Below are 27,388 nucleotides of genomic sequence, written 5' to 3'. Positions count from 1 at the left end.
GCAGAGAGATAGACCATGAACTGGTTGCTGGCCTTCAAATGCACAGGAGGGACCTTAGAAGTTGCCAAGAGGGAAGGGAGGTAGTGATATAGCCAGGTGATATGAACTTCAAAGAACAAGGGTTTTCCAAGAGGGAGGGGAACATGGCCTAGAACAGTACTAGAGGAAAAAACAGTCTTACTTCCCATCTCAGAAGGGCATGTATTATGGGAGAAAAACAACCACCAGGTTTCTGTGGAGGCAAGTAAGTGGCAGAATATTCAGAGAAAATGTCTGAGAATACAGGGCAGTTTGTTGACAACAAAGCAAGAGACAGAGGGCACAGTGGGAAGGGGAGAGAGGAAGGGGACAGATGATGTTGAAGAGTGTGGATGACTAGGGAGGCTTTCCAATGGCCCAGCTTCCCTCCACAACAATCCCACTTGCACCTGCTCCTCCCTCTCACCTGGACTACTGCAATAAACTAGTCTTCCAAGTGTATTTTTCTGGATCTCCAATTGGTTCTTCTCACTACAGGCAGAATAGTCTCTGATAAACATAAACCTGATCACTTATAAAATTAGAAAGAAAGGGGGTAAAAACTATGAGAATGACCAAATAAAGGTCCTGACTGCTTTTGGAAAGTGTAAACTCCAAAAAAGATGTGTAATACTGCAACCTTCAGTACGTGAACATCATCTCAGCATTCTATAATCATTAAAGATTACACTCTATTTAAAGTATTGATATTTAAAGTTCAAATTAAACAGAGAAAGGCTATGCAACCCATCTTAACACACCATTTTCTGCAAAGATGCCCCCACCTAAAGAGGATTACTTAAGTTACTCATAAGAATGTTTATGATGTTTAAAACCACCCTCCAAAAACATGATTCTTTCTTACTTCAAGAAAGCATTTTCTCATATATAACAATCTACTGGTAACTTTGTACTTCATTAAAAGCATTTAATTGCATTTGTGGTACAAATAATGTTAATGTGGAATATTTTCCATGAGTTGTTTGGAACATTCAATTTTCCTATCTACGTAACCATAAGGGAAAAAGAAAGTGCACACCCAAAATTAATTTGACATTTGAGAGAGATTACTTACATCCTTTACCATTAAAAAACAAAAAAAGGCACTTCCTCAGAGGTACCTCATGACACAGTTAAAATGCTGTAACTCCATTTGCAATAACCACCTGCTAAATGAGTTTTTTCAACAGTAGGAATGTAAAACTTACAAAACAAAGTATTTGCCAAAAAGGTTTTCCAGAAATAAAAATTTGGGAAGATACAGGCTGTAAAAAGAGTTTCTGATTCACCATACAATTCTTCTTATTTTGTTATACACAAATTCTTTTTTGTCATGAAGTGTTAAAATTAGCATTGTGCAGAATTAGATCTAAGATAAAAATCAAGGTATTCATTCCACTACTTTAAAAAGACTTTTATCACATATTTTGCTTCTGTTTCTGAAAACAATATGAAGGATAAAAAAGATCTGTTGATCAAGCTATAACTACTTTTCAGAAAAGAATAATTAGTGTCTGCTCATTAGACTTTCATAGCACATCTTAAAAATTATCAGTTTGCACAAAATATGGAAAAAGATGTGCAGTTTTCTGATTTGACTAGGCTGGAAAGGATCCTAGAAAAGCATATTCCAACCCAACCCTCTCCTCCTCCTATTGCACGTATAAGGAAATTAAAGAAACATATAAATTATGGAAGCAAAAGAGGCAATTATCCTACAATTCTCAGAGTATTTCACTGAAATCCACATGTCAAAAGCAAAAGTAACACTTATAATCTAAATACTAAGGTATAATGCTTCTCTATGGCAGATACTCTCTGCTTATTTGTACCTTGAAAGAAGACTATTCTAGAGATAAAGATGCTTATTGATTCTTTTTGGTTTTTATCTCTTAATTACTGCTAACAAAAATATGATTATTTAACTGTATATCAAATTGATGAGGTATGTCCAACATTCCCTAATAACAAAGGAATCTATAGGCCATGCAGTTAACTACATGGGGATATTACCACCATCTACCATCATCATAGCTCACTGACTTCTTCTACATACACTGAGTCTAAATATGTGAAACACAAACAAGTTTTTTTTAAAAAAAAAATTCTGTAGTTGCAATGTTGACAATAAGAAACATAACTTTCCTAAAATTTAGGTCTAATAACTTTGCTAACTTACTTGCTTTAATTTCTCAGGTAAAACATGATAAAAATAACTCAGACATTTTTATTAAATTATAATTCCTAACATTCTAATATAAACTACAGCACAATCTTAATTAGTTCTTAATATGATATAACAAATGTAGGTTTTCTTTATCCTGCTTTCCTATTTACTAAAATACTTCTTCCAAAATATAGTCATGATACCTCTACTCCCCTTCCAGAGGGAAATGAGATGCTAGTTTTCTGAAGACAAAAGGAAACAACCATTTTTCTTAAGTTTCTTCTTTACCACCATCGCCTTGGAAACAGTCTTTTACTTCTCTCCCAAAAAGATATGTAATAATGACAAAAACATCAAAGGGATTAGACACCATGATGGTGAAGATCTGTTAATCTGTCACAAAAGATTATATTAAATATGCATGTGTTATAAATGTAATTAAATATATCTCAAAGGATGTGAATTGCAAAAAACGAATTTTAGGTACTCATCTACAATCAGCCAGGTTAACTAGTTTCTCTTTAATTATCGCCTCATTAATTGATCAGTCACAACTGTAATTTCAGTCATATGGTTTAAAAAAAATCCTGCATTATTTTGCCTACATTTTAATTATAGTAGTAATTTTTTTGGATTGGTGTGATAAGGTCATTCTCTGCAGATAATACTGTAAATTATATCATGCTTAAGGAATAACTGTAAGTAGATGGGTTTAACATAATGAGCAAGCAAAATTGCCTTTACTTCTCCTACCAAATCTACCAAATCAAGATGGAATCTTGCATTTTCACTGTAGTTTTGTCAAGAGTCAGTATGTCTATATTTGAACCTCAGGTTCACAAGCTGCCTAACTGCTTGTGCCTCTGTTCTCACATTTTAGATCTGTGCTCACAGAGTGGTTATGAGGAACAAAGTCAAGCACTTAGAACAGTACCAGGCATGTAATTAGCCCTCAGCAAATGCTGGCTGTTGGTGAACGTTCAGTAGAGTGATACTATGTCCTCCCCCCACAATGATGACTGTTCTGGATCTATTTTTCAACAGGCCTGCTTTTGCTTGTTCTTCCATTAATACCTCTTCCATTTTTATCCTTTTTTTTTTTAATTTTTATTTATTTATGATAGTCACACAGAGAGAGAGAGAGAGAGAGGCAGAGACATAGGCAGAGGGAGAAGCAGGCTCCATGCACTGGAAGCCCAACGTGGGATTCGATCCCGGGTCTCCAGGATTGCGCCCTGGGCCAAAGGCAGGCGCCAAACCGCTGCGCCACCCAGGGATCCCTTTTATCCTTTTAATTTCATCTCATTTCTACTAGCATCTCTTTTGCTTTTCCTCTGTATTTCACTACCACAGCCCCCCACAATGAAATCCCAGAACCTTAGATGCTGGTTCACCCACACAAGACCTAAGTGGGCTACACTACTTTCACGGTAACCTCTAAGTCCTCCTTCCTCCTACATTCCCATATGTTGCAACTGCGACGTGCCATTTCCTAATCCCACCTCCTTTATCTACCCTACCCGGGACTATGCATTCTGGTTCTAGCTTTAGGCACACAAGCTACCCTAATAGCTCATTTCTCAAGGCCAATAACAAATATATTTGATATTCTATGTTCCTACCTACCAAGGATTACTCCTGGTTCTGCACTCTCTTCTTAACTTCTGTGGCCATTGATAATATTATTCCTAATACATTATAAAGATATTTATTATGTCTTTCTTGTACTGTAATACCAATAGCATATATATGATAGTCTTATGTTTGAATTTTAAAACTGTAATACCAAATTTACTGCCAAAAAATTAGTATGTATTTTATGTCCTTAAAACTTCATGTGAATTATAGATCTAATAATAGAATATTTTATAAGCATGAACAAGAAAATATTTGTTGGAATGCCTGGATGGCTCAGTGGTTGAGCATCTGCCTTTGGCCCAGGGCATGATCCCGGAATCCAGGATGGAGTCCCACATCAGGCTCCTTGCAGGGAGCCTGCTTCTCCCTCAGCCTATGTCTCTGCCTCTCTCTCTTGCTGTGTCTCTCATGAATAGATAAATAAAAATCTTAAAAAAAGAAAACTTTTTGTCATGGTAAGGAGTGAGATACTGGAATTAATGCCCAAGAACTATTCACCACATCCATCCAGTGAATAAATTAACAACCAACCTTATACTCTTTAAGACCAAATTATATCTCAAGAAAAACCCTAGTAAATCTATTCATTAAGTTGATCATAATTTTTTTTAAAAACACACTTGGAATGAGTTGATAGGATAGCTTATAACAAACTGACATAACCGTACTAGTATGAGATAAGGTTTACCAGTTACCAGTATTTTTTCATTGCTTCTAATGGGAAAATGGTAAAGTCAGTTTCTATCATTTTAATGAATGGTCTGGGAAAATATTTCCTTTTACTCTGTTCCTTTTTTTGTGAAGTAATTTCGAATGTATATAAAAACTGGGGTGCCTGGGTAGCTCAGTCAGTTAAGCATCTCACTCTTGATTTCAGCTCTGGTCATAATCTCAGGGTAGTGGGGATCCCTAGGTGGTTCAGCGGTTGAGCGCCTGCCTTCGGCCCAGGGCGTGATCCTGGAGTCCCAGGATCAAGTCCTACATCAGACTCCCTGCATGCAGCCCGCTTCTCCCTCTGCCTGTGTCTCTGCCTCTCTCGCTCTCTTTCTCTGTGTCTCTCATGAATAAATAAATAAAATCTTAAAAAAAAAATAATCTCAGGGTAGTGAGATCAAGCCCCACATCAGGCTCTATACTCAACAGAGAGTCTGCTGGAGATCTTTCTCCCTCCCTCTTTGCCCCTTCCCCCACTAGTTTTCTCTCTCTAAAAATAAAATCTTTTAAAAAAATGTACAGAAAAACTGCAGCAACAGTACATCAAGTTCAGATTCCCTATTTGTTATTAATTTTTGCCAGTTAATAATTTTGCCAGTTATGATGTTCCACTGCCTCCATTCCTAAGTACAGAGATGCCCTCTGTACAGTACCCCTCTGTACAGTACAACAAGCAAAATCAGTGCATTAATACTGATTCATTATTTTTTTTAAAGATTCCTGCAGGGAGCCCAATATGGGACTCGATCCCAGAACTCCAGGATCACACCCTGGGCTGAAGGTGGCACTAAACCGCTGAGCCACCCAGGCTGCCCGATTTCATATAGTCTTAATGCATGTTATTCAGATAAATAGCTTTTATCTTACATTGCTGATCACTGACAACGTAGTGCTAATTCAAAACTCCCCAGGACAGCTTTTGGTAAGACTAATAAAGCAACTTTTAAGTATTTTTATATGCAACGATGTGGATGGAACTAGAGGGTATTATGCAAAGTGAAATCAGTCAGTCAGAGAAAGACAAATACCACATGATTTCACTCACATGCATAATTTAAGAAATAGAACAGATGAAAACAGGGGAAGGAAAGGAAAAATAAAATAAGACAAAAAGAGAGAGGGAGGCAAACCACAAGACACTCTTAACTACACGGGACAAACTGAGGGTTGTTGGAAGGGAGGTAGGTGGGGGGAAGGGGTAACTGGGAAATGGGTGCTAAGGCAGGCACTCGATGTCATGAGCACTGGGTGTTATATGCAATGGATGAATCCCTAAATTCCACCCTTGAAACTAATAATACACTATATGTTAACTAAATTAAATTTAAATAAAAAATTTAAAAGATATTTTTAGTCATAATGTCCTATGAAGTGTTGATAATACTTGTATTTAAAAGTTCTCATGTGCTTAGAGTAGCAGATTAAAGTTATTCCAACTATATAAAAAAAAATCCATTACGTCCTTTTAGGATACAAAATCTACACAGGAACTAGTATATCAGAATGAACAACCCATTCCCCCCACACACATACACATACATTTAACATAGCTCATTTACAAAAAGTGAGAAAGAATTTTTTTCTTTTTTATTTTTTTAACTTTTATTCATTTATGATAGTCACACACAGAGAGAGAGAGAGGCAGAGACATAGGCAGAGGGAGAAGCAGGCTCCATGCACTGGGAGCCTGACGTGGGATTTGATCCCGGGTCTCCAGGATCACGCCCTGGGCCAAAGGCAGGCGCTAAACCGCTGCGCCACCCAGGGATCCCAAGAATTTCAAATGAAATTAAAAATGCCACTTAAAAAAATGCCACTTAAAATTCTATCCCATTTCTAGGGTTTCACTTTCATGTCCATACAAATAAAATTATCTATTCAAGTTGTTAGATTAATCCTTTTCATTCTGATGACTGCGAACAAAGTAAGACCATTCTATTATTTCTAAAACTGCTCCCAAACTGAAAGGAGAAGAAAACTGGCACTTTTCCAGGAGCCTTGAAAAGGGGCATGGCTAATGTAATATATCAGTTTGGGTAGCAGTTACCAGAAATAACATACCTATCATGGCCAGAGAGAAAGCTAACAAGTAAAGAAGACTGGACACTGATGAGGAATAGCTCAAGAAATTAATGAGCAAACTGTATTCATTCTTGAAGACGTCCAGAGATACAAACTGAAACAGAAATAGTGACATATTTATATTTTAATTACTTAGAAAGCTATAAAAAAACTGGTGCAGCCACTCTGGAAAACTGTGTGGAGGTTCCTCAAAGAGGTAGAAATAGATCTGCCCTACGACCCAGCAATTGCACTGCTGGGGATTTACCCCAAAGATACAGATGCAGTGAAATGCCGGGACACCTGCACCCCGATGTTTATAGCAGCAATGTCCACAATAGCCAAACTGTGGAAGGAGCCTCAGTGTCCATCGAAAGATGAATGGATAAAGAAGATGTGGTCTATGTATACAATGGAATATTCCTCAGCCATTAGAAACGACAAATACCATTTGCTTCGACGTGGATGGAACTGGAGGGTATTATGCTGAGTGAAATAAGTCAATAGGAGAAGGACAAACATTATATGGTCTCCTTCATTTGGGGAATATAAAAAATAGTGAAAAGGAATAAAGGGGAAAGGAGAAAAAATAAGTGGGATATATCAGAAAGGGAGACAGAACATAAAAGACTCCTAACTCCGGGAAACGAACTAGGGGTGGTGGAGGGGGAGGTGGGCAGGGGTGGGGGTGACTGGGTGACGGGCACTGAGGTGGGCACTTGACGGGATGAGCATTGGGTGTTATTCTATATGTTGACAAATTGAACACCAATAAAAAATAAATTTATTTTTAAAAAAATAAAAAAAAACATTTCAAGCAATGATACTTTGAAACAAGGATCAACTCAAATCAATTCTCAGGACAGATCAGATGCATGGAAAAAAGCCACAAGAGTATGAAAAATCTTGGTTTCTCTACCTCTTATAGCCAAGGATTGACATTTCAAACAGCTTCTAAAAGTTTACTATAACTGGAACATAATAAATCTCAAGGGGACTTGGATCAATAGCAGAGTACAAAATTTACATAAAGTACTCATCTGTTAACCAGTAGACAGAAGGGTTACAGTAACTGTTTGCAGTACTGAACTCCCCAGCAGAAGCCTTGAGCCAGCATCCCTCCTAAACATCCCTTTGGAAAAGGGCCCTTCGAACCAAATAAGATTGGACTTGATTTTTTAATATAGGTAATTCTAAATTATTATGGGTGGGGAGTAGACCAAAAATACAGAGAAATATCTATATAACCAAACATAAGCTAAACAGTATAGTCATGCCTTCTCCTAACTCAACTAAAGAAAAATACTTTCTTTATGGAAAATATTTCTACAGAAAAAAACACACATCATTAACTCTAGTGTAAAAAAGCTAAGATCAATCATTACAGAAAAACTAAAATTATTAACCCTTCTGTGAGGGGTGAAGTAGGAACAGGCATAAAGATCCAGTCCAGTGACTACAAATTCTACACAATCATTGCTTTCTTTTTTTTTTTTTTTTGTATATTTTATTGGAGTTCAATTTGCCAACATATAACACTCAGTGCTCATCCCATCAAGTGCCCCCGTCAGTGCCCATCACCCAGTCACCCCATCCCCCCACCCACCTCCCACAGTCATTGCTTTCAATGAAGAAACTGTCTTTAGAAAGCTCCTATTAAAATCCACACTGTCTCGAAATTAACTCATTTGTACACGAGCATGCATATTAGTTCATTAGGTTATGCAACTTTCGCTTTAGAGGAGTCATTTTTGATAAAAGGATCTGGGAAAATTTTTTAAAAGCAGGTACTGGGAAGGAACTGGGAAGTACAGAAGTCCTTACAAAAGTAGAGGGTGAGGTCACAAGCATATTAAAGAAAGAAAACAACAATCCCGTTATGGAAAATTTCAAATATATACACCAACAGCAAGAACAGCTTAATAACCCTCATAGTTCCAGCACCTTAGTTCAAAACTTATCCACTTATTAAGCCAATCTTGTCTCACATATATCCCCACTGATTCCCCTAGCCTGCTCCATGACTATTTAGAAGCAAATCCCAGGCTTCTTGTTCTTTCATCCATAAATTCAATGAGTATTTTTTCTTAAGTTGAGTCTAAAGTACTATGACATGCATGAAGTTTTTGGCAACAAATCAATCAAAAAAATAATTTAATATTCAGTAACAACAGTTATCTCCTTTTTCTTCCACACATCCATTTTGGTTTCTTTGAGCCTGAGAAGGGAGGGAAAGGTGGAGAGCGGGCAGTGGAGCAGGCAGCTGTAAAAGGTTACCTGAAAAATAATCAGTAATCACACACACTGCATATTGTGCTTTCTATAATTTTTATTCACTGAAGGATGAGGTCAGAATGAAGTGTTCCCGTTAGCCTGGGTCACAAAAGTAATTCAAGATGCATATAAAAATGCTTATTATCATTCAAGTTCTCTAAACTCATTCAACCATTCAGCCCTTTGCTTTTTGATAAGACTGCCAACAACTATGCCAATTAGTGTCAATTGCGATGTTAGATTTCATAGCATCCGCACCTGCCTACCAGTTAGCTTTAGTAAGCAAAAAGAAGTGACCAGTGATTACAAGTTTCAGCAACACTAAACTCTCTGTTTCTTCATGAACACTGGCAGCTCTACAAATTCACCATTCGGCTTTTTTTTTTTTTTTTTTAAATATATATTTGGCAGATTAGCTTCTATAGAGGACTTCTTATATTTTTGGAAAGAGAGTAGGTTTAGCCATTATATTTTAAACTATAACAGTAATATTTTTTTAAAAAACCTGCAGTTTCATAACTAGGGAGAATCTAATTTATAATAAATCTAGTGAATTATATATTTACTTAAAAATTTCACAAATGCTAAGTTAATGCACATCATTTAAACAAGTGGTTATTTTTTTTAAATCACCTATTCATATCTTAAATGAGTGTTCTCACTTTAGAACAAGATTTTTGAATTCAAATTTGTCTTTTTAAATTTGTCAAATATTAAAGCACATATAAAAGAGCAAAGTGTAATTAACATGGAAGAAAGCATGAACTTCTGAAATCTGATATATATCGTCATATTAATTAAAGTATATATTTCATCTATCCTTTGTAAATTTTAATTGTTCATAATTTAAACGCATGCAATACTTCTGAAATATCCAGAACAAAATATAATCGTTATTTTATCCTCAGATCAAAATGCTTCACTTTGGTTTGTTATAATTAATAGCATAGTATTTTTAAAAATTTCACAACTGATTTCATAGTATTTTTAAAAATTTCACAAATTGCATGTAGCTGATGAAAGCTACTGGAAGTAATATAGTGGTTAAAGACAAAGTGCATTACTAAAGAGAAATAAAAATTGCATGTCAATATCTAAAAGTATGGGAGATGTTTATAGTGTAGCACATTCTATCTAGTGTCATTACTTAAATTGCTACTTTTCCTCAACAATCTATTCTCCAGCTCTAGCAAGTAAAACAAATGGTAATTTTACCTGCCAAATTTGGCATAAAAAGGGACAAGCAACTTCATTAACAGAACAATGCTTTCAATATGATTTTTTCCCTTTTTCCACCCAGTGCCAAATAGTAGAACAATTCAAATCAAGAAATCTAAGCAATTACCTCCTCTTGTTGAAGTTTTACATGGTTGAATAAGCAAATGATACTAGAATGCTAGCAAGAATATCCTCCCTCCCATAAGTTAGTATATGTCTTCTACTGTGGCTTAATGCCAAGCTAGTATGCTATACTCAACAAAAAGGAAACACTTCCCCCATTGAGATAAAATTCTCAAGGTGTGGTACAGTGTGGTGTGATAGGGATATAGGACCATTTAAAACCAATGGAATAGAATAAACCTAGGAGATTTGATTTAGATTAAACTTTTAGTTAAAACATCCATTAATGGATGGAAAAATCCAACCAGTAGTGTGGACTTAAACAGAACAGACCTTTCCTCAATCTTTGATAAACTAATGGAACACCACACCCACTGCCAGCAATCTTGCCAATCACTATCAGCTCTCAGACTTCCTTGGTGTTTTTAGTAGCTGGCTATAAACCAAATCATAAATTTCTATAAATTCTGTTTCAAATCTGATCACAAAAACAGCAAGCAACAACTCTTCTATTAATAATGCTGAACTTGTATACTTAAAGAGATACATTGAAGCTAGTTCTCAAGTAACCATCCCTAGATTTAAAAGCTAAACATAAGCATTTTTGTCCAACTGGGTAAATTTGGTAACTAAATACAAATTTGTCTATGGTTATTTACAACAGAGCATTGTGCTATGTTTAATCTCCAGCTGGTTCCCTTGCTCTTGTTCCATATGATGACCATGCATCACACATCTAAACACAGTCAGCGGTCTTTATAAAAAGCCAAGTAACAAAATAGGGCAACAGCAATACATAACTATCATCATACTGGCATGATAAATATGGCTGAGAGCAATTAGATCCATGAGGAGTCATGCTCAGTCATTTACACTAAATTTTAAAATTTCAAGCAGTATCTATTTTGGAGGGGATTCAAAGACTAGTTAAAAACAAAAAGCATCGTTTATTTTATAATTTCCTTCTTAGAAGTAAAATACCTTAAAACAAAACACTGGATCGGAATAGAAGCTCCAATGGTGAGAATACCCAGATTATGAATCCCCTTTGGCTATCTTTGAGCGGTCTAACATTTGTTACTTGTTCACAAAAATTAAGACTAAATTAAAGGGAACACACAATGAGTGCCCACTATCAATTAGATATTTTAATAAACACTAAACTCACTGAATTCTCAGAGCAATCAATCCTACAACAGAGGTTTTTAATCACATTTTATAGAAGACAAATCTGAGGCTTGGAGGAGTTAAAATAACTGCTCAGGGCTTCAAACTAGCTAAGTAGCATATCCAAACCTAGGATGATCTGATTACATCTCACCTGAGCCCATTTAGGAATTTGTAGATAAAGTCATTTGGAGGGACAATGCAACAGCAAGAGTCGATTTTTTTTTTTTTTTTTTCTGCAAAGAATGGTTACTATAACCATTCTTTGGTATGGTAATTCCATGATGTCTGGAGTTTTAAACAAACATCAGTATAGTGTCTACTTGAGAAGAAAACAGCTCTACATGGAGAAGGTAGAGATTTCCCAAAGAGTCTGATCCCTTCAGCCCTGCAATTTAACAGTATAAGCATGCCCCCCCCCCCTCCCCGGGGGGGGTGATGGGAAGGAGGGAGGAACTGCAGGATTCATGTGATTTCAAACCACAAAGTGACTGGAGGGAGGGTAGGGACCACAGCCAGCAGCTCATGAGCCTCACTTGACAAAATTTCCCCAAGATGATTCACCAAGCAGTGAGGGGATTACCCTACAACAACGCTCCAGGTACTCTATTCTAGCCTCAAAAAGAGCTTCATAAAACAAATGAATAATATAATTCCAACCAAGAATATTAGAATCTTAGAATATGAACAAGTCTTGCCAATGTGAGTGTACAATTATTTTTAGTCTTATTTTTAAAGCTTTTCACACATTTCTCATACAATGGAAAAGAACTGCTGTAATGTAAAAGTTACTTTAGATTCTTTTCAATAGCACATACTGTATATTTGGGAGGAGGAGGGAAATGGTTTCTCAAGTGCCTACTACATGCCAGACACTGTACTAGAAACTTTACATACATTTATTTCATTTGATTTTTACAAAACCCTGGAGAACATTAACCCTATGCTATACATGAGAAAACAAAGGCTCAGAAAAGAGAAGTTACTTCCACTGATTTTATAGCCAGCAGTTCCAGGACTGAGTACATACTAAAGTCTATCTGACTTTTGGCCTTTATGTTTTCCTGAGTACCAGGGCCTATCTCAGAGTGGGTGAGGGATACTCCCTGAGTCTTCTCAAGGTTACACAACTGCTAAGTGGCTAGTAATAAGGTTTATCTGTCTTCAAAAACTGTTGCTTTAAATGCAATGTTACATTATTAATCCTCCACCACCCACCTACTTACCTACCCCCAAACTAAACCTGTTAGTAAATACTGACAGTTAATTTTTATAACTGAAGATAATGGAGAAAGAATATGATTGCCTGTTTCCCTATATCCAATGTGACTGATTTTTCTTTTTTTTTCCTGATATTTCTTTTTTATAAGATGGCCCAGTATGCAGATGAGAAAACGTGATTACTTATTAACTTCAAATGTTACATATAGGATCCCCTAACAAGTTGTCTTGCAAATTGATATAAAAGAAAATTCACAATGTTCTGTCCCTTGTGTTTGACATTTTATATTCTTACCAAGATTTTTAGAACATTTGTAGGAAATAAAGACTGTGAAATGATGTAACACTGTACTAAGGCAGAACAATTAAAAGAACACCTTAAATAAATTATATCAATAAAAATTTTAAACATTAAATTTACTAAATTTAATGATATATTCCTGATTCACATGTCCATAATTCTAATACTAGGATTTCCCTCAACATAGTGACAAGTCACAAAACATGTAACGAAGAACACAGAGATCAATTCCCAACAATACTGTTAGTTAGCCCTTTGGTGAAGTCCCTTTCTGACTTATGCCAGCATAGCTCAAAATATATTTTTTTAAATTGTTTATTAAAGGCTTTTTTTTTTTAAAGATTTTATTTATTTATTCATGAGAGCCAGAGAGAGAGAGAGAGACAGACAGACAGACAGACAGACACAGGTAGAGGGAGAAGCAGGCTCCAATGCAGGGAGCCCGACGTGGGACTAGATCCTGGGTCTTCAGGATCTGGCCCTGGGCCAAAGGCAGCATTAAACTGCTGAGCCACCCGGGCGGCCCCTATTAAAGGCTTTTTTAATCTTTTTTTCACATCTTCAACAGTGATACATCTCTGACCATTAGTGTTAAAAACTGGCAGTTATGTACCGCTAAGTCCAGTGACTAACATGGGAAAGATCAGTTATGGCAAAGCAACTAGGCAGAAATACAAGCCTGAGAGCTACAGATTCTTGGGTGGAATACTGAAATAACAAGACACCAAAAGAATTTGTGGGATATACTGCTATGTATTTTTCAGTGTGATCTGAGGCTATGGGACAATTTTAAGCTTGAATCATCTAAATTAATTTTGTCTTTCCATAAAAAGAAAAAAGTAGTAAGAAGTTAGAGGTTTTTTTTGGTTTTTTTTTTTAGGATTTTTTTTTTCTAACAAATCAGGATGTTTGTTATATGAAGAAAAACTTTTAGAGATGCAAACCTGTGCCCATGAGTAAACAGACCAAAACTCCCTGAAGCATTTCATCCTAGATACAATGAATGACCAGGATTCTGGGAGGGGTCACAAACCCCTGAAATGTAATTAGAATTGTGGGCACAGAAGATAAAAGCTGCCTTGATGATGAAGCATGCCAGACCCTAGACACACGAGCTGAAGAAAGAGAAGAAAGACCATCATTTTCAGGGGAAATCCAAGTAGCTAGTCTAATGAAAATGTAAAGATTTAGGGATAATTTTTTAAAGACCCCCAAATGGTACTAGTAGGATATAGTTTTTTAAGTATATAATTATACTATGGAAAATATGTTTTGATCCTCTCAGCAGATTTACTGAAAGTATATCATGAGCCATGCACTGTAGGGAAAGTAAATCAAAACACTATTTGAATTATAGCAACCCTTATTAGTTTGATTTGCTCTGCTCTTGTGGTTCATATTATAAGCTTCTGAAACAAATGCCCTGTTAACACATTTACTGGTTCTCACCTTATGCTGGCATTCAAATTTCGGGCTTAGAGAATTATTCTCCAAGTTTACACCATAATTTTGGTTCATGCCTCCCGTAAGCAAAATATGCAAACACACAGCTGCTCAAATAGTCTGGCTGAACAACATCTATTCCACAGATCCCAGACTTCTACCAATAACCAGCACTGATACAAAAGGAATCTTAGTGAAGAAAGCTATGTTTTCTTAATAATAACAGTTGTATAAACAGAAGGTCTTCTCAGTTAAAGGGAAACCAACATCAAACAGCAGTAAAACATAGAACCCTAAAGCCCTCTGTCTTTGAAGAAGCCTGTTTGAAGCGAGGTGTTTCTAGTTATGGGTGAATGAAATGAGAATTCAGTTGCAACCAGCGGACACCCAGTCCCAGGAAGGGCTAATTAGATCCATCTGAGAAGCACGTCTAAAACTGCCTCACACATTTCAAAGGCAGGCACCAGTCTGCCTTCTGCAGAGACATCAAAACCCTCAGTCACAAATGACGCACATCGGGACTCTATGACAATATTATTTTTATGGACTACAAAGCTCCATAAAAGTAATGTTACGAGTTTACATGATTTCATTACTGAAAAATCAGAGTTAAGGCAGAATATTTTATTTCTATCTGAAATTTCTTCCTGGCCTCTGACTCTATTTTTGTACATCTTTCATAAGACCTCAAAAACAGAGGAGATACATCAATATTTCAAGTGTTTCAAATATTTGTGGGCTGGAAGTAGTTAAAAAGTTCATTAAAAAATTAGCCATAGCTGCACAGTTAACTTTTTTACTGGGGAAAAAACAGGCTTTTGATGTTAAGACTATTGAATAGTTAATAAAAGCCAGCAGAAGCAGCTCAAAAGTTTAAACACTTGTTGGTTTGACAAAAATATTCCATTTAACAGCCATAATTTGGACTACAAAGTGGTAGAAGAAAGTTATATTCAGATTAGGAATATTATCCCAACAGAATAAAGCAGTCTCAGTGTCTATCCTACCAAGCCTTTTTAAATTTCTGTACTTGGTTATGGCGAGCTCATATAATCCTATTAAGCAATCACACCTTTTTTCTTAAGGAACACTATAGAATGTAATGGTAGGCAACAACCTCTCTAAACAGAAAAAATTTAGTACTTCAACTTTTTTTGTTAGTTTTCTCAAAACTAATGCCATCCTCATATTCATTAAACTTGAGTTTCTTCTCACTATAGAGAACCCAATATAAAGAGAAGGACTAGCCATTAGGAGACCTGGGGCTTCTGACTTTGCTCATGTAATAATCTTAGGTAAGGCCCTCAGCCTTCTGGGCTTGATATGCACTCTGATATAGACAAGGAGGTGGCCTAGGGGAGTCAAAGACTTATAACTTCTGGAAAACAGTATGGAGGTTCCTCAAAAAATTAAAAATAGAACTACCGTGATCCCTGGGTGGCGCAGCGCTTTAGCGCCTGCCTTTGGCACAGGGCACGATCCTGGAGACCTGGGATCGAGTCCCATGTCGGGCTCCCGGTGCATGGAGCCTGCTTCTCCCTCTGCCTGTGTCTCTGCCTCTCTCTCTCTCTCTCTTTGTGTGTGACTATCATAAATAAATAAAAATTTAAAAAAAAAATAGAACTACCACATGATCCAGCAACTCCACTTCTAGGTATTTATCTGAAGAAAATGAAAACACTAACTCAAAAAACCTGTACTTCCATGTTCATTATAGCATCATTCACAATAACCAAGATATGGAAACAACCTAAGTGTTCACCAATGGGTGAGTGGATAAAGAAAGTGTGAAGCATGCACACACATGCAGAGAGGAATATTATTCAGCCATAAAAAGAGGTAAATCCTGCTATTTGCCATGACATGATGGCATGCATTATGACCTTGATGCATTATGCTAAATGAAATAAATGCATTGATGCATTGACCATTATGCTAAATGAAATAAATCAGAGAAAGGCAAATACTATCAGATCTCACTTATATGTGGAACTTAACAAAGTGAAACAAGACAAAATACCACATACACAAACTCATAGATACAAAAAATCGATGGATGCTTGCCAGAGTTAGGTGAAATGGGAGAGGGGGTCAAAAGGTAATAACTTGCAGTTGTAAAATAAATAAGCTATGGGGATGCAATGTACAGCATAGTGACTACAGTTAATACTGTACCACATTTCAAGTTGCACAAGAAAAAAAATTGTAATTACATATGATGATAGATGTTAACTAGACTTACTATTGTGATCACTTCACATTAGTATATACAAAAATGGAATCATTGTTATATACCAGAAAGTAATGTCAATTATATCTCAAAAAGTAATTAAAACAAATAAATTCCATGCTCAATCCAGAATTTTTATTTATAAGTATGTATGTATGTATGTTTTTTTTTTAAGATTTTATTTATTTATTCATGAGAGACAGAGAGAGAGAGAGAGGCAGAGACACAAGCAGAGGGAGAAACAGGCCCTATGCAGGGAGCCTGACATAGGACTTGATCCCGGGTCTCCAAGATCATGCCCTGGGCTGAAGGCGGTGCTAAACCGCTGAGCCACCCAGGCTGCCCTGTATGTATGCATTTATGAGAGACAGAGAGAGAGAGAGAGAGAGAGAGAGAGGCAGAGACACGGCAGAGGGAGAAGCAGGCTCCCTGTGGGGAGCCTGACCTGTGACTCAATCCCAGGACCCCATGATCATGCCCTAAGCCAAAGGCAAATGCTCAACTGCTGAACCACCCCAGCATCCCAATCCAGAATTATTTGAAGTTAGGCAGTGAAGATAAGCAGAGCGAAAAGAATACTTCTGTCCACAGGAATAAGGGGAAAGGCAGTCATTGTACAGTGAGCCGAACAGAGCAAAACTAGCCCGCAGAACAGTGTGGCCCTCCACACCAGTCTGAGGGAAATCAGCTAATGCCATGCTTTGATTTACTGCATCTCAGTCCACAGACACTAAGAATAAGCATGCTAGTTTATTACAAGTCTCTGAACTTTAAGAATAATCACAATAAAGACCATGTAAGCTGGTTTCTGGAAAAACAATAAGAAGTTTTATGAAATATTATGCAGTTACTTTATTTTTTAATATCTGAAATCTCAGTTGGAGATAGGATCTTTAAGACTCTAACATAATAACATTTCAGAAAAGCCAAGAAATTCTTATAACCACTAAAATTCTGTGATTTTTTTCCTTCAAATACGAACCTATGCAAACACTAAATGGATTGTTGAGAATCCTACTTATAGCTGTTTACATAACAGAAATATGCTAATGCCCCACTTCTGTACTACCTTCTTTGCCCCAAGAAAATTTGGGGCATACCATGACAGTTTAACTGTAAGACTTCAAGTCAAAGGACATTACATAGCAGAGAATAAATTTCTGGAAACAAATACATACTGCTATTATTACTGAAAGAAAAAACTTAAAGAAAAAAAATTTTTTTAAATAGTATCTAAATACTGACATTATTATCCAATTTAAAATACTGCCTGGAATTGTATACTTAAGAATTTGCATTCAGTAATAGTTATCACCCACAAACAGCACTGATCCTAGTATTAAAAAACATCAGTTACACAAACTCTTACTGAGGCTTACCAGAGGGGAAGTGGGCGAGGGGATGGGCTAATGATGGGGCTTAAGGAGCCCACTTGTCAAGTATATTTAAGTACACCTGAAACTAATATTACACTGGGTGTGTAATATTAACTGGAATTTAAATAAAAACTTGGAAAAAATGTCAGTTACAGGAGAAAGTATAAATTTAATTCATATGGGTACCACTTATAGTGCTGGAAAATATTAGGTATAAAATTTAGAATAGCTGAATGAAAATCAAATTTAAAATGACTTACTAAATTCCAAACAATAAAGCATGATACAATGTACTAACATGCTCATTGCACAGCTTTAAATGTATTCAATGTTATTAATCATTTATAACTAAATTAATGAGGTACGCAAAATTAGTAAACAAATGTGGTTATAAGAGTTGTTAGAAGTTGGGAATATCACTCAGTAGGCTACAGAATTTAGGTAGGCAGGTGACATATCTGAGTGGGCCAGCTGCCCTCCTGTTATAGTAACATGACACTTGACATGATTTCTTCTTTCTCACATGAAGCCATATCCTGGGCTCTGCAGCTTCCACAGTCGATTAATCTCTTGGTATCATTCAAGCTATTGATTTTTATCGATGTCCAAATATTAATTTGAGCTTGTTTTAATGCTTATTCTTTTCTAATCACAAAGTTGAAACTAATCAGCTTGAATGTTCCCTAAATTTGCTTTGTAAGAAACTGAAATCAGGGATACCTGGATGGCCCAGTGGTTGAGCATCTGCCTTTGGCTGAGGTTGTGATCCCAAGGTCCTGGAATCAAGTCCCGCATTGAGCCTGCTTCTCTACCTGCTGCTTTCTCTCATGAATAAATAAAATCTTTACAAGAAAGAAAAGAAAAGAAAAGAAAAGAAAAGAAAAGAAAAGAAAAGAAAAGAAAAGAAAAAAGAAAAGAGAAAGAAAGAAAAGAAAGAAAAGAAAGAAAAGAAAGAAAAGAAAGAAAGAAAGAAAGAAAGAAAGAAAGAAAGAAAGAAAGAAAGAAAGAAAGAAAGAAAGAAAGAAAAGAAAGAAATTAAGAAGAACCATGTTCTTCCTGGTGAATGGCAAATGTCTTCTAAATTGCTTTTTTTTTTAAATAAAAATAAATAAATTGCTTTTGTTGTGGGACACCTGGGTGGCTCAGCGGTTGAGGGCCCACCTTTGGCCCAGGGCATAATCTTGGAGTCCCAGGATAGAGTCCCACATCAGGCTCCCAGCAGGGAGCCTGTTACTCCCTCTGCCTACGTCTCTGCCTCTCTCATGAATAAATAAAATCTTTTCTAAATAAATAAATAAATTACTTTTGTTGCTTAAAAAAAAAAACACTTCATATTATTTTGCTTTTCCTGAGACCCTGAGGAAATTTGAAGTATTATCAGAATATATTAATCAAACTCTTTGTATCCTAAACATTTTCTTAGCAATTTTATAAATCTAAATATATTTCATTTTTTGATTTGTCCTAAAAATGATTATATAACATTCTGTAAAAATGTCCTCCACATTGGTAAAGTCAGAATACAACACTTATCAAAAGTTAACCTCTTATGTTGCAATGACCTTTGCTAATGACTTCACTGAAAATATAATGAAATATAAAAGTCAAAGATATATATACTAAGATTTTCAAAACTGTCAATCAAAATATGCAATGGATATTTTTCCTGCATCTAACCTACTCATAAAAATGTTTTATTTCTTCAAAAGCACACTATGGTATAGTAAGCAACTTTCTTTTCAACAAAACTAAATGTTTTTCCTCCCAACTGGTATCTTGTGAAGTAGTGTCAAGTCCGTTCTCCTTCATGTGGGCATACAGTAGGACCATACCTCCCATCAACTAAAGCCGAGGGTAGAGTCACATGATTTGCTTTTGCCAATAGAATGAGCAAAAGGATGTAGGCTGAAATTACAAGAACTAGTCCATGATTCCCATGCTCCTTTTTTTCCTTTGTTGGAGCAACTAACAACATGGCATCTTGAGTCTCACAGTGAGGATGCACTCCCAGCAGACACAGAATGGACATCTGATATGCATAAAAAACAAGTCCAAGTTCCATAATTTTAGGGTGGTTGTTAATGTAGGATGATAGTCCAGCTGATCCTAACAGATACATAAAGCTATATTCTGAGTGATGTTGCATCAGTAATGTGTATTTTTCTTTTTTGGTTTCCAGCAAAGTCCAATATAAGACAACAAAAGCAAACAAGAGCCACCTAATGGTATATTAAGATTTATCTGAATCTGTAACAAGTGTCAGTAACATTAAAATGGTCCTTTAGAAAATGATCTTTTAGAAAACAACCCATCATTCTTAGCCTAAAGGGCAGATTGAATCTTGGCAGTTAAAATTTAGTATAGAAAACAAAAATTCACTTTTGTTGCTGATAAAATTTTTTTAAAAGATTTTTCTGCCTATTTACTATATACCTGAGTATAATAAACAAGAAAAATAAAATGGGGGATGCCTAGATGGCTCATTGGTTGAGTGTGTGCCTTTGGCTTGGGTCATGATCCCCGGGATTGAATCCCACCTGAGGCTCCCTGCAGGGAGGCTGCTTCTCCCTCTGCCTGTGTCTCTGTCTCTCTGTGTCTCTCATGAATAAATAAGTAAAATCTTTAAAAAAGAAAAGGAAAACATAACGGATTTTCTTTTTAAAAATTCAAACCCAAATTTCTTTTTTTTTTTTTTTTAAGATTTTATTTCTTCAGGAGAGACACAGAGAGAGAGAGAGGCAGAGACACAGGTAGAGGGAGAAGCAGCCTCCCTGCAGGGAGCCTGATGTGGGACACGAACCGGGCCTCTGGGATCACACTCTGAGTCAAAGGCAGTCAACCACTGAGCCACCCAGGTGCCCCATACCCAAATTTCTTCACTATGTTCTTCGAGTTCCAGAGTGCAGGGACACCATATTCTTGACAAGCCAGCTCATGAAGGTGGGCTGACTTCTCACTCAGCTCATTCTCCTGTCTGTCCCACTGTGGCAGGCATACACTTCTCAACAATGATGCTGAGCTTCACCATGTATCTTGCTCTGGGCAGATAAATTTACTGCATGGTGGAGATTAGACTATACATGTGTTTACACGGTATGACTTGCCCTCCCATTCTCCTGCCCCATTTTATGAAAACCCTGAGCTTGCCCTGCAGGCTAGACCAAAACCCAGGTGAGCCTGGTCAAACCAGGTAAGCCCAGGCCAACCTTAGTGGGAATCAAGATGAGCCTCACCAAATGATGTCACAGCTGAACTGGGACGGCAGGGGGGATTCAAGTACTTTTTTAAAAGATTTATTTATTTGAGAGAGAGAGAGAGAGAGAGAGAGAACACATGTGGTGAAGAGGGGCAGAGGGAGAGGCAGAGAGAGTCTTAAGCAGACTCTGTGCTGAGTAGGGAGTCCTTAGCAAGGGGGGCTCAATCTTACCGCTCTGAGATCATGACCTGAGCCAAGACCAGGAGTCCACTACTGAACTGACTGTGCCACCCAGGTGCCCTAGGGTGGTTTTTTTGTTTTTTCCCTACCAAGACCTGATACCCTAACCTTCCCTTAGACTTCCTTGTAAAGGCCAGCTCAGCTTGGTCTCAGTTTAGGTTGCTGTTTAAGACTTAACTCCTAGACCATGGTAACCTGGCCTTCCCTCTTGGAGGGGAGGCGTGAGGGGTGATGCGCACATAAGCTACACTAGTGACTACCTTCTACCACAGTTTTGGCACCTGTGTTATTTTTAAATTATTTTTGTTTAAAAAAAAATTATTCTAGGCCCATCCCATTTCTGAGGTGCTTTTTGCAGACCAACAAAAGACTACATGCTTGCCAGGTTATCACAAGAAAGGCCAAAATCCATTTCATTTGATCTAGTAACTGGAACAATATTATCTGATGACAAATAAAAATCTCTTAAGTTTTAAACCTCAGAACATTCCATTAATGAATAAAAAGAATCATCTCCCCTTTAATGATACTTACAGTGATTGGGTACTTTTAATCACACTCCTACCTACACACATGAATCTAGTCTGAATGACTTTCAGTTTTGAAATGAAGGAAGAAAGCTTAAATTTTATATCTGGAATTACATTCCCTAGGTGCTGGATTTATAACAAACAAAATTATTGTTTTCTTTAATCATAACAAATTATAGCAGCAAACACAATGGCTGAATTTGATATCCTGTTTTGTAACTAATTTGTTGGAGAGCAAACAAAAGGCAACTGGCAATGCAGATCACCCTGCAAGTAATAGATTAACATTCTAATTTATCAGCTGAAGCCTTGGCCTGCCATCAGGAAGTGATTTTTCAACTCTCTACCCCCTTTTCCTTCCTTCCCTCCTCCCATCCCTCCCACCCCACTGAAAATTTCCTGAGAAGTACAAATGGTAAACAAGGCATGGCCCTCATCCTTATAAAGCTTATACTTTAGTGTAAAGAGACTGAAATTACACAAGGGGGCAAAGAATTAAAGTTTATGATAAGTGCAACAAAGAAAATAACCACTGTGATCTGATAGCCAGAAACCATACAGTTCACTTAAGGGGCCTAAGCATTGTTCCTGCTTCCTTGCGTAAAAATAAGAATGAAGACAAAACAAAAGGATAACCAGAATTCTGGTCTTCTCATACCAGAATTAGAGAGTAAAAGAAATTGATACAAAATATGATTTACTAAAAGTATGACAAATTTATTCATTCCTAATGGTGATCAAAGTACATAGTCTATTAATTCATAAGACATCAATTTGAACATATACACTTTCAAAAATCTTGATTGATCAAGAGTCTTCTCTACAACATACTTTATAAAATGCTCCAACAAGAGCTGGTGAGATAATGAACATCAGAGTAAAAACTCATGGTTTAAAAGGCCCTCTGGGAACTGTGCGTGTCCGCTTTGCTCACTGTTAACTTCCTAGCCCTCTTCCTGCCAAGCCCTGCTCTGGTACTGCTGTCTCCCCGATCAATTATTTCTGCTAAATCCAAGAGGCGCACTTCGGTTTTCTTCTTTTTTTGTGACTTCTTAATATTCATTGGCATCACTGACCTTTCCACCTTCTTAAGATACTTTCTTAAAACACACAATCTTAATACAGAGGCTTAGTAAACATCTCCACTTGTCTATCTCAAGCACTCAACAACATGCCCAAAATTCAAATTCCTATCTCACCTGTTCTACTTGACAGACACAGCCTTTGTCCTTGCCATGCTCAACAGATGGCAAGTTCTATGAGGAGTGAAACACCATTTCTCTTGATTACTGTTGGTTCTCCAGGCAGGACCTATGTTGTAGGAGATACTGGATAAAAGCTATTAAGCTATATTACAACTGAAATGATAAATGTATAATGACTTAAAATAGATCAGAATTCATCTAATGGTTGAGTCACTCAGCAAAGGCATGTTTAATGGTTTGCTTCACTGTTCATTTATAAATAAGTTTGAGGGGCCAGTAATATAATAAAATGAATAAAATAACTTTTAGTAAGTTGCTGTGGAAAAAATTTTAGCAGTTCCCTTAACAAACTACTAGACTACAGTGAATTATTTACAAGGGCTTATAAAGCTGAACTGACTCAACCTGAATGCCTGGGTGTCTGAAATAAAACAAAGTTTTATTCTAATAAAATGCTTCAGAAAGTGGCTGAAACCAGTGGCTAATAATAAAAAATCACTTAAAGCCTAAATTATAGTATTTGCCGACTCTAATATGGTAACAACCAATACCATTCAGTGTTTTCCATTTCCAAAGAAACTGGATTTCATAACTAATTTTTTTCTTCATTTAGTCGCATAACAAGTTCCTTGACTCTTGAGCACAACATGACAGTCATTCAAGAGGGTACAGGTGCAACTGTGCAGCCAATTAGACAAGCAATTTTCCAGATTACATGGGCAGGAGCCTCACCTTTTTATGAAAATTCAGTCTTATGGTTTAGAAGTACAGTACCATATCCACTGAACAAGGGTGCATTTGAAAAGTAAATAGGTCAAGCTGTGCAAGGTTACTCTTCAGACTTGATTTGTCTACAACCCCATTTATCTGACCCCCTCCTAACAGATGTCAAGCTGATTTGGAGGAGCTGGCTTTGAAAGGATATTCTTTAACTTGCGGTAAAGAAGTCATGTTGAAGAGCAAGTTACTTTGGAGCCTTCTTCCCTAAACCAAGAGCAGCAGAGAATAATTTCATTCTACCACTGATATTTTAGGACCAATGAAATTACTATGAATTCTGGGACCCTGAGCAAACTTTGTGCAGTGAGTTCTTACTACTTTTGCTGTTAGCAAGATATACATTTTTCTAGCTCTTCTATATAGTAACCTCTTTGCATAGTTTACACACCTAAAGAAGGAAAAAAATAGGAAGCTGTTGGAGGGGCTGTCCAAATCTATCTGATTCAGTTTCCTTCCTCTGACCCATGTTACCATCCTTCCTTTGCTTTTTCCAGTCTCTTAATTCACATTAGGTCAACCTCTTAACATAGCCTACTAAGTGATCTCCAGCAATTACCTTCAAATTCCGAGTGCTAGCAGGAGTTTCAGTAATTGTACCTTGTGTACTTATGTGTAAAGAGCTCTTTATTCAATGAGCCAGCTGCTCATATGACTACTTCCCTGGATGCCACAGGCATTACAATAGTTTCTTGACAGGTTATTAAAATTTCATTATTTCAATAGTCTCACATCTTCCTGACCTTTCCACTGCATAATTTTGAAGTATCTTTTTTGGGAGAAGTGGGGGTAGGGACACAGGTAACACAAAATAGATTTAAAATCCAAAAAGTATTAAAGAGACATCTAGTACAAGGTATGTATCCTCACTTCTGTCATGGGATCAGCTATCCAGCTCCTCAGTGCAAAGGCAACCATGGTTATCAATTTCTTGTGGCTCCTTCCAAAGATATTCTATACACACAGCAAATGCTTAATGTTCTTTTAACACAATGAAAATACTTTTGTCACTTAATATATCAGCATGTAGAGAAAGTTCAGATCCTTTTAGTTTTTATTTTTTTAAGATTTTATTTATTTATTCATGAGAATACACAGAGAGGAGAGAGAGAAGCAGAGACACAGGCAGAGGGAGAAGCCGGCTCCATGCAGGGAGCCTGATGTGGGACTCGACCTCGGGTCTCCAGGATCACACCCTGGGCTGCAGGCAGCACTAAACCGCTGAGCCACTGGAGCTGCCCAGTTCAGATCCTTTTAAATGGCTATTCAGTAGTTCAATGATAGGGCTTATTTAATTATCCCATTTTGATGGATATTTCAGTTCTCCCCAGGCCTCTGCTATTATGAACAATACTGCCACAAACATACCTGTACATCTCCTATACATGTGAACATATCCTGTAGTATAAATTCATTTTGTCAAATTGCTCTCCTTAGAGGTTTTTTTTAATTTTTTTTTATTTTAAAAAAATATTTCTTTTTAATTTTTTATTTATGATAGGCACACAGTGAGAGAGAGAGAGGCAGAGACACAGGCAGGGGGAGAAGCAGGCTCCATGCACCGGGAGCCTGATGTGGGATTCGATCCCGGGTCTCCAGGATCGCGCCCTGGGCCAAAGGCAGGCGCCAAACCGCTGCGCCACCCAGGGATCCCTCTCCCTAGAGGTTGTATCAATTTGTACACCCACCAGTAAACATACATGGGGCTATTTCTCTATACCTTAAATAATGAGAGAATTATCAAACTTTTTATCTTTGCCAAAATGCAAGTGGGAAAAGGTTATGTGATAATTTTAACTTGAATTTCTCTGTGTATTGTTAGCACATTTCTCATATGTGTAGGAGTCGTTTATATTTCCTTTGCTATAAACCATCTGAGCATTTTTCACCTAGAAGGTTGGTCTTTTATATATTGAGCTGTAAGAGTTCTTTATATATCAAGAACATTTCCCTTTTGTCATTAAAATGAGTGGCAAATTTCTCCTCAGGTCTGTTAGTTTCTCTATTGGCTTCACTTAAGATAGTTTTATATTTTTTGCAGAAATAGTTAATATTTTTTAAGCATAAATTTATTTTGCTAGCAACTTTTTCACAAATGGAAAAATGTTTATGAAAAAAACAAATACTTTGGCCACGGTGAAAGAACTTCATGTTTACACAATATTATGTTTTCTGGAAAAAAATTCATTAACAGAAAATATGTTCCTCAAATAGGATAATATTTTCGTCACTTTGTCTAGCATACATTTTAAAACTGGGTAGGAGGAAAGTCTAAGTGAAAAAACTACCTAATAGGAAAAAAAGGAGTTTATATGATCATAACATTGAGTTGCTATTAAAAGAAAAAGATTTTAAGGTTTTTCTTAAAGACTTTATTTATTTATTTATTTATTTATTTATTTATTTATTTATTTATTTATGAGGGAATGAGCAGGGGAGAGGGGTAGAGGGAGAAACAGGCTCCCCACTGAGCAGGGAGCCCCACATAGGGCTCAATCCCAGGACCCTGAGGTCATGACCTGAGCTGAAGGCAGCTGCTGAAATGACTGAGCCATCTAGGTGCCCAATTTTTAAGTTTTAAATATAAAATATTGCATAATATCAAAAGCTTACCTCAGTTTTCTGTCATTTATCATGTACACATATGTCAATTTTCTAAATAGGATTAAAGTGCTTTATTAGAAGCACCTAAGAGTACTATGGTATTCATCTTAAAATGCTACTTCCAAAATGTTCTGTTTTCTGTCTGCCTATTGTGCACTTAAGCCATAGATAATTTTGTAAGAAAGGGCCTACAGTAGGCATATATGTAAAAGTGAACCAACCTTGTTTGCTGATGTCTTTCTCACATTCAAAAAGAAGAGTCTACTCTAAAAATTGACTACAGAGGCAAGAGACAGATAGAATAATATTGTATTTTATTCTAGGAAGGGTTATTTGAAAATTATTTCTTTAAAAGAACCATGATCTTACCACGTCTCTACAAAAATTCCATGAAACTACATGATTTGGCATTACAATAGGATAAAAGGAACAGAGACTGTGATGTGAAATAAGTCTAAATTCTTATTGAAAACAAAGAAGAAAAAAAAGAAAATATTCTGTGCACAAATTTATTGACAAATGCTAACTTCATTTAATCCTTCATCTTTATGATAATATTACATAAAAATACTTTACTAGCTCTACTTAAAACCACATTTTCACAGTGCTCTCTAAGCCCTGACTGAGGGCGCCTGGCTGGCTCAGTCCTCAGAGTGTGTGACTCTTGAACTTGGAGTTTTGAGTTTGAGCCCCATGTTGGGTGTAGACAGTACTTAATAATAAAATCTTTAAAAAAAATAAATAACTGGTGGAATATTTTCTTAGCCATGAAGTTTAGAGCAAAATACATGGCAGTAGAACAAATGGAAAAGGGTTAGCTATATTACAGTAAGAAACTCTCAGACAATGTGTATATAATTATTTCTTATGCATCCATATGTAATT

The 27,388-nt window shown here is 36.6% G+C and overlaps 1 protein-coding gene and 1 long non-coding RNA gene across 4 annotated transcripts in view; one reads left to right on the top strand and one right to left on the bottom strand.

Moving 5' to 3' along the window:
* Window positions 1-27,388, bottom strand: part of PCCA (propionyl-CoA carboxylase subunit alpha) — a 462,758-nt gene that overhangs the window by 108,759 nt on the left and 326,611 nt on the right. The window lies entirely within an intron of this gene.
* The window catches only part of LOC119865226, a 67,955-nt gene that overhangs the window by 40,073 nt on the left and 494 nt on the right, over window positions 1-27,388 (top strand). The window contains exon 4 of the long non-coding RNA XR_005376530.1: window positions 24,008-24,205. This is a non-coding gene — a long non-coding RNA (uncharacterized LOC119865226). The remainder of the gene's footprint in view (window positions 1-24,007; window positions 24,206-27,388) is intronic.

This window comes from Canis lupus, chromosome 22 (genome assembly GCF_011100685.1).
Source record: "Canis lupus familiaris isolate Mischka breed German Shepherd chromosome 22, alternate assembly UU_Cfam_GSD_1.0, whole genome shotgun sequence".
Classification (NCBI taxonomy): Eukaryota; Metazoa; Chordata; class Mammalia; order Carnivora; family Canidae; genus Canis; species Canis lupus.
Note: the sequence above shows the minus strand (reverse complement) of the source record. Positions and strands in the feature narration are given on the sequence as shown.